This window comes from Salmo trutta, chromosome 4, assembly GCF_901001165.1.
Source record: "Salmo trutta chromosome 4, fSalTru1.1, whole genome shotgun sequence".
Lineage (NCBI taxonomy): Eukaryota > Metazoa > Chordata > Actinopteri > Salmoniformes > Salmonidae > Salmo > Salmo trutta.
The window spans coordinates 71473843-71482823 of NC_042960.1; the positions used below are offsets into that span (position 1 = coordinate 71473843).

The 8981-nt window shown below is 40.3% G+C and overlaps 1 protein-coding gene and 1 long non-coding RNA gene across 10 annotated transcripts in view; one reads left to right on the top strand and one right to left on the bottom strand.

Annotated features, from left to right (window-relative positions):
• The window catches only part of megf11 (multiple EGF-like-domains 11), a gene marked incomplete in the record, with an annotated part of 249854 nt that extends 248925 nt beyond the window's left edge, over nucleotides 1-929 (top strand). The window contains 1 exon segment of the mRNA XM_029752072.1: nucleotides 1-929.
• A 4598-nt stretch (nucleotides 930-5527) lies between these two features.
• On the bottom strand, nucleotides 5528-7533 carry LOC115192969 (uncharacterized). 9 transcript variants are annotated; one of them, XR_003878040.1, is made up of 2 exons: nucleotides 7259-7533; nucleotides 5528-6805 (listed from the first exon to the last, which is right to left on the bottom strand). It is a non-coding gene; the product is annotated as an uncharacterized LOC115192969 (long non-coding RNA). The 9 variants fall into 9 exon arrangements; XR_003878038.1 differs by having other exon boundaries at nucleotides 5528-6836; XR_003878039.1 differs by having other exon boundaries at nucleotides 7219-7533.
• Between the last annotated feature and the right edge of the window lie 1448 nt (nucleotides 7534-8981).

The following is an 8981-nucleotide window of genomic DNA, read 5'->3' on the forward strand; positions in this document are numbered from 1 at the left end:
CCAAACTGATAAACGCATGGTTAAATACTAAGATAATATTGTAATGGTTTCCTGATCAGCGACGTAAAACTACGATCGATATAAATTATTGACCAGACTACAGTTGTTTACTACGTGAAAGCATTTCTTCTTTCTAATCACGTGTCCGTTTACATTTGGTGACGACTGATTAAGTGATATTTTGTATTTATTATAATGTAATGAATTATTTATTTATTGTTTACACTAGTAACAAAACAAAAACAAAACAACAAAAAAAAAGTGAGCATGATCAAATGAAGAAAATCCCCAATGTAAATAATAACATGATTTATCAGGTGTGATCAGTTGTGCAACATTCTGAAATTGTTCTAGCCCGATTTACCAGTCTGTTTTGTGTTAACGTTCTACTCCATGTCATGCCAAACACGACACAGAGTAAAAAGGGAGTGGAATGTTTGCACAAAACAGGTTCTGTATTTCAGGCTATAAATGTACTCTTGTTACGAGTTCCAGTTGCAGATGAAAGTTGTTCCTGAATGTGTGAAACTGAAACCAGGCTGAATGCTTTACTGTAGCCTCACTAGGAACCCAACAGAAACCAACCAAAAAAATACAAAAAAGGGAGGGACCTATCACAATTTGTCCAATAGAAACTCCTGATCGAGTTCCAATGAAACAGGAAGTATGATGGTTTTCCAGGCTTCTTCTTCTCTGCTTTTCCCCTGAAAAACCACATGCTTCCGTTTGTTTCTGCTCGGTAACCCCCATTGAGGGTGGTACAGTGGTTTTCCATTTCGGGAAAAACGTTTTGGAACTGTTTGCAACTGTTTACTACGGTGTGTACTAATGAATACACCCCTGGTGAAAACTTGAAGTGAAACAGCAATGAAATGTATGAAAATGAGCCAGGCTAACAAACAAAGCCTTAAACAATGTGATGATTGCATTGGGAATAATGTGTAAAAAAAAAAAAAATATATATATATATATATATATATATATATATTTATAATTTTGTTTTGTGATGATAATATTTTACTTTTATCTAATTTGATAGAACCTTATAGATCTTTCGTTTTTTTTCATCGGGTAGGATAAAATGCATAGAAATAGAATGAATAGAACAGCCGCATCGTTGACTTGAATGGGGATGCCCGTTCTATTTATTATATTTCTATGCGTTTATAACTTTTGAAAAACTGGGGCCTGGCCTCCACTGTACAGTACCAGCTAAAAGGGTAGACCAGAGATCACATCACCGGATCAACTAAGGAGCGACATCCACAATTCATTTTTACAAAAGACAAATATTTTTGCCCAAATGTCATAGGATTATATAATATGGTCTTTGTTGTGGTATATGATGTATGTTAGATATTTTGTCAAATGTTCTCTTAACATTTTGGATCCATCTGAAAAGGGGAGCAGAATTTAACACAGGATTATTTTGATCAGGATGAAATGTTTAGGAAAAACTGGGTCCAGATGACGATTCCCTTTGTAGTGTTCAACCAGGGCCCATATGGATACATAGTAGTGCACTAAATAGGACATAGGGAGTTATTTGGGACTCAGCCACAGACATAATTTTAGTAATAGGACAGTAGGTCATTATCTCCAGCCAGTGTGTTGATCAGTAATAGGACAGTATGTCATTATCTTCAGCCAGTGTATTGATCAGTAATAGGACAGTAGGTCATTATCTCCAGACAGTATTGATCAGTAATAGGACAGTAGGTCATTATCTCCAGCCAGTGTTGATCAGTAATAGGACAGTAGGTCATTATCTCCAGCCAGTGTTGATCAGTAATAGGACAGTAGGTCATTATCTCCAGCCAGTGTTGATCAGTAATAGGACAGTAGGTCATTATCTCCAGCCAGTGTGTTGATCAGTAATAGGACAGTAGGTCATTATCTCCAGACAGTATTGATCAGTAATAGGACAGTAGGTCATTATCTCCAGCCAGTGTTGATCAGTAATAGGACAGTAGGTCATTATCTCCAGCCAGTGTTGATCAGTAATAGGACAGTAGGTCATTATCTCCAGCCAGTGTTGATCAGTAATAGGACAGTAGGTCATTATCTCCAGCCAGTGTGTTGATCAGTAATAGGACAGTAGGTCATTATCTCCAGCCAGTGTTGATCAGTAATAGGACAGTAGATCATTATCTCCAGCCAGTATTGATCAGTAATAGGACAGTAGGTCATTATCTCCAGCCAGTGTTGATCAGTAATAGGACAGTAGGTCATTATCTCCAGCCAGTGTGTTGATAATATGACTGATTTATTCTTAAATAGAAGCTTTACTTGACATTGCTGTTATCTACATGCTACTTGGCGTTTTAGTATATAAATGACTAATTAAATGCTGCCGTCATGATCATATATTCACCATAGACGTGTAGCCTTGTTCCTAAAACCATGCAAGACATGCAAATAACATACTGGACATTTATATTTTTGGGGTATCAGATTAAGATTAGACAAACAGGTTTCCATCCAATTGGCGACAGGTTTTTAATGTGAACATGATGTGCATTTTCCCACCATTGGTGTGTTTCCACCAAACAGACTTGTTGCAGATAAATAAATAAAAAAATCAGTGTGTGATGATGCAATGTGCACAAAATGTAATTTTTGGTTTAATTTTTCATGTACTGAATTAAAAAAAATGGAGTGTTTTAACTGTACAGATAATTTTGTCACAAAAAGTGTTGTGTTAAATACTCTGGTCTTGTTATCCCACGATGTCGAACAAACAAATGATCTGTCGGCATTTCTAAAATTGTACCGACACTTCCTGTTTCCATCACAGATGTGGTGAGATTATTTTTTTAAATAAGGTATGACTTTACTGCATACAAAGTGAATGGGACCTTTAAACTCCGAGGTAAGTTTATTTATTAATTGTAATTAGTGGACAGAGAGAACAGTTTAATTATAAACAAAACAAATAAGAAATAAAACATTTTAAAAAATCACAGTACAGCATGAATGAAAAAATAAAAACAGTGGTGCCGAGGCATAAAGTGAAAGATCATTGACATTAAAAAATCACACAACAGCAATAGTTAAGGGGACTACATAAACCAAGCTAGCCTGCTCCAAAGCTAAAGCTAGCCTGCTCCAAAGCTAGCCTGCTCCAAAGCTAGCCTGCTCCAAAGCTAGCCTGCTCCAAAGCTAAAGCTAGCCTGCTCCAAAGCTAAAGCTAGCCTGTTCCAAAGCTAAAGCTAGCCTGCTCCAAAGCTAAAGCTAGCCTGTTCCAAAGCTAAAGCTAGCCTGTTCCAAAGCTAAAGCTAGCCTGTTCCAAAGCTAAAGCTAGCCTGTTCCAAATCTAAAGCTAGCCTGCTCCAAAGCTAAAGCTAGCCTGCTCCAAAGCTAAAGCTAGCCTGCTCCAAAGCTAGCCTGCTCCAAAGCTAAAGCTAGCCTGTTCCAAAGCTAAAGCTAGCCTGTTCCAAAGCTAAAGCAAGCCTGCTCCAAAGCTAAAGCTAGCCTGCTCCAAAGCTAAAGCTAGCCTGCTCCAAAGCTAAAGCTAGCCTGCTCCAAAGCTAGCCTGCTCCAAAGCTAAAGCTAGCCTGCTCCAACGCTAGCCCGCTCCAAAGCTAAAGCTAGCCTGCTCCAAAGCTAAAGCTAGCCTGATCCAAAGCTAAAGCTAGCCTGCTCTAAAGCAGTGTATTACATAGAGAATAGGATGCCCTTTGTGACACAGCATTCTGTAACCGTAACATCCCTGCCAGACACACACAGGGATCAGTGTCCCAACTGGCAACCTATCCACTAATAAAAAGTGCACTACTTTCAACCCCTATGGAAAAGGGTGCCATTTGACCTCTTAAAAAAGCAGGGTTAGTGTTCAGTAGGTCACACCGTAGCAAAAATGTTTTAACAACAGGAAAATATACATTAGTGTTTGTTATTGGACTACTAGTCCAGGTAGTCCCTTCCCTGTTTTAAATCAGTTTTCTTCTGTTTCGTGCCTAATCAACACATCCCAGGTCATCACAGTACGATACAAGGCTGCAGTCATTCCAGGACAGGTAAATGTGTCAGAATCCTAAACATTCAGGTCGTTTATGTTACCAGTCATGGTGGTGGTCCATAATAGCATATCAATAATAGCATGCTAATTTATCATTCATTATCACGGAAGCAGTGCAGACTCATTTCTAACGCTCTCCGTTTGATAAATGGGTTGTTTTAAATTCAGTGCAAAACAGACACTATTTTATGTGAAGTGGGTTATGAATTAAGTTAATCTGGTCTAACTCCAGACAGTGGGTTATTAATGATGTTAATCTGGTCTAACTCCAGACAGTGGGTTATTAATCTGGTCTAACTCCAGACAGTGGGTTATTAATCTGGTCTAACTCCAGACAGTGGGTTATTAATCTGGTCTAACTCCAGACAGTGGGTTATTAATCTGGTCTAACTCCAGACAGTGGGTTATTAATCTGGTCTAACTCCAGACAGTGGGTTATTAATCTGGTCTAACTCCAGACAGTGGGTTATTAATCTGGTCTAACTCCAGACAGTGGGTTATTAATCTGGTCTAACTCTGGTCTAACTCCAGACAGTGGGTTATTAATCTGGTCTAACACTCCAGACAGTGGGTTATTAATGACGTTATAATCTGGTCTAACTCCAGGACACACGTGGGTTATTAATCATCTGGTATAACCCCAGCTAGTGGGTTATTAATGACCGTTAATCTGGTCTACTCCAGGGACAGTGGGTTGTTAGTAATGACGTAATCTGGTCTAACTCCAGGACACTGGGTTATTAATGACGTTATCTGGTCTAACTCCAGAAAGTGGGTTATTAATGACGGTTAATCTGGTCTAACACTCCATCACAGTGGGTATTAATGACGTTTAATCTGGTCTACTCCAGACAGTGGTGGTTATTAATCGGGGTCTAACTCCAGACAGTGGGTTATTAATCCTGGTCTAACTCCAGACAGTGGGTTATTAATGAAGTTAATCTTGGTCTCACCCCCAGACGGGGTAATGGGTCTAACTCCCGACATGGGTTGTTAATCTGGTCTAACTCCAGACAGTGGGTTATTAATGACGTTAATCTGGTCTAACTCCAGACAGTGGGTTATTAATGACGTTAATCTGGTCTAACCCCAGACAGTGGGTTATTAATGACGTTAATCTGGTCTAACTCCAGACAGTGGGTTATTAATCTGGTCTAACTCCAGACAGTGGGTTATTAATGACGTTAATCTGGTCTAACTCCAGACAGTGGGTTATTAATCTGGTCTAACTCCAGACAGTGGGTTATTAATCTGGTCTAACTCCAGACAGTGGGTTATTAATCTGGTCTAACTCCAGACAGTGGGGTTGTTAATCTGGTCTAACTCCAGACAGTGGGTTATTAATCTGGTCTAACTCCCAGACAGTGGGGAATTAATCTGGTCTAACTCCAGACAGTGGGTTATTAATCTGGTCTAACCCCAGACAGTGGGTTATTAATCTGGTCTAACTCCAGACAGTGGGTTATTAATCTGGTCTAACTCCAGACATGTGGGTTATTAATGACGTTAATCTGGTCTAACTCCAGACAGTGGGTTATTAATGACGTTAATCTGGTCTAACTCCAGACAGTGGGTTGTTAATCTGGTCTAACTCCAGACAGTGGGTTATTAATCTGGTCTAACTCCAGACAGTGGGTTATTAATCTGGTCTAACCCCAGACAGTGGGTTATTAATGACGTTAATCTGGTCTAACTCCAGACAGTGGGTTATTAATCTGGTCTAACCCCAGACAGTGGGTTATTAATGACGTTAATCTGGTCTAACTCCAGACAGTGGGTTATTAATCTGGTCTAACTCCAGACAGTGGGTTATTAATCTGGTCTAACTCCAGACAGTGGGTTATTAATCTGGTCTAACCCCAGACAGTGGGTTATTAATCTGGTCTAACTCCAGACAGTGGGTTATTAATGACGTTAATCTGGTCTAACTCCAGACAGTGGGTTATTAATCTGGTCTAACTCCAGACAGTGGGTTATTAATCTGGTCTAACTCCAGACAGTGGGTTATTAATCTGGTCTAACCCCAGACAGTGGGTTATTAATCTGGTCTAACCCCAGACAGTTTGTTATTAATCTGGTCTAACTCCAGACAGTGGGTTATTAATGACGTTAATCTGGTCTAACTCCAGACAGTGGGTTATTAATCTGGTCTAACCCCAGACAGTGGGTTATTAATGACGTTAATCTGGTCTAACTCCAGACAGTGGGTTGTTAATCTGGTCTAACTCCAGACAGTGGGTTATTAATCTGGTCTAACCCCAGACAGTGGGTTATTAATGACGTTAATCTGGTCTAACTCCAGACAGTGGGTTATTAATCTGGTCTAACTCCAGACAGTGGGTTATTAATCTGGTCTAACTCCAGACAGTGGGTTATTAATCTGGTCTAACCCCAGACAGTGGGTTATTAATGACGTTAATCTGGTCTAACTCCAGACAGTGGGTTATTAATCTGGTCTAACTCCAGACAGTGGGTTATTAATCTGGTCTAACTCCAGACAGTGGGTTATTAATCTGGTCTAACCCCAGACAGTGGGTTATTAATGACGTTAATCTGGTCTAACTCCAGACAGTGGGTTATTAATGACGTTAATCTGGTCTAACTCCAGACAGTGGGTTATTAATGACGTTAATCTGGTCTAACCCCAGACAGTGGGTTATTAATGACGTTAATCTGGTCTAACTCCAGACAGTGGGTTATTAATGACGTTAATCTGGTCTAACCCCAGACAGTGGGTTATTAATGACGTTAATCTGGTCTAACTCCAGACAGTGGGTTATTAATCTGGTCTAACTCCAGACAGTGGGTTATTAATCTGGTCTAACTCCAGACAGTGGGTTATTAACGACGTTAATCTGGTCTAACTCCAGACAGTGGGTTATTAACAACGTTAATCTGGTCTAACTCCAGACAGTGGGTTATTAACGACGTTAATCTGGTCTAACTCCAGACAGTGGGTTATTAATGACGTTAATCTGGTCTAACCCCAGACAGTGGGTTATTAATCTGGTCTAACTCCAGACAGTGGGTTATTAACAACGTTAATCTGGTCTAACTCCAGACAGTGGGTTATTAATGACGTTAATCTGGTCTAACTCCAGACAGTGGGTTATTAATGACGTTAATCTGGTCTAACCCCAGACAGTGGGTTATTAATGACGTTAATCTGGTCTAACTCCAGACAGTGGGTTATTAACGACGTTAATCTGGTCTAACTCCAGACAGTGGGTTATTAACGACGTTAATCTGGTCTAATTCCAGACACTGGCTCCTACCCACAATACTATTACCCTGTAGACAAGTCCGGCTGTAGGCCGTGGTAAATTGTGTGATCTGCTTGACACGAGTTGCTTGGAGGAAACTGCAGCGCTCCTTGGCTACCTGCCAACCACCCTGATCGCGCGTACATTTTAAAAAGGGTAGGAACCTGTCCTGTCCACAAACTCTGAGAGATAGGAGAGCTGGGCTTGAAGAGAAGGGGAGGTGGCATCTGAAAACCATCTATAGACCAACCAACAAGTCATTCTACAATAAAGGCACTGAAACAAGTCACTACTCAAAGCATTAAGCCCCGAAACAAGTCACTACTCAGTACTCAAAGCATTAAGCCCCGAAACAAGTCAGTACTCAAAGCATTAAGCCCCGAAACAAGTCACTACTCAAAGCATTAAGCCCTGAAACAAGTCACTACTCAGTACTCAAAGCATTAAGCCCCGAAACAAGTCAGTACTCAAAGCATTAAGCCCCGAAACAAGTCAGTACTCAAAGCATTAAGCCCCGAAACAGGTCACTACTGAGTACTCAAAGCATTAAGTCCCGAAACAAGTCACTACTCAAAGCATTAAGCCCCGAAACAAGTCACTACTCAGTACTCAAAGCATTAAACCCCGAAACAAGTCACTACTCAGTACTCAAAGCATTAAACCCCGAAACGAGTCACTACTGAGTACTCAAAGCATTAAGCCCTGAAACAAGTCACTACTCAGTACTCAAAGCATTAAGCCCTGAAACAAGTCACTACTCAGTACTCAAAGCATTAAGCCCTGAAACAAGTCACTACTCAAAGCATTAAGCCCTGAAACAAGTCAGTACTAAAAGCATTAAACCCTGAAACAAGTCACTACTCAAAGCATTAAGCCCTGAAACAAGTCAGTACTCAAAGCATTAAGCCCTGAAACAAGTCACTACTCAGTACTCAAAGCATTAAGCCCCGAAACAAGTCAGTACTCAAAGCATTAAGCCCCGAAACAAGTCACTACTCAAAGCATTAAGCCCCGAAACAAGTCACTACTCAAAGCATTAAGCCCCAAAACAAGTCACTACTCAAAGCATTAGGCACGACTCAGTACTCTCTCTTTCTGCTAACCATAAACCATGTTTTAGGATTAGCAGAAAGCAGGGTTGGGGTCAATTCCATTTCAATATCAGTCAATTCAGAAAGTAAACCAAATTCCAATTCCACATTTTCCTCATTGAAAAGCAATAAAGAGAATAGGATTTTGAATTGAAATCTCAGTTAACTTCCTGAATTGACGCCAACCCTGGCATAAAGCATGTTGTTTCAAACAAAACAGTCTAATGAATGAATCAGTCTGAACAGGCACTGTGTTATGAGTCTAGCTCTAATGAATCAGTCTCTAATGAATCAGGTCTGAACAGGCACTGTGTTATGAGTCTAGCTCTAATAAATCAGTCTGAACAGGCACTGTGTTATGAGTCTAGCTCTAATGAATCAGTCTCTAATGAATCAGGTCTGAACAGGCACTGTGTTATGAGTCTAGCTCTAATAAATCAGTCTCTAATGAATCAGTCTCTAATGAATCAGTCTCTAATGAATCAGTCTGAACAGGCACTGTGTTATGAGTCTAGCTGTAGTCAGGTCTCTCCAGACAGTGGTTATGTATGTGCCATTACTTGGACTTGATTAGTTGACCCCTTGACACCAAGGTGAACCATGCTC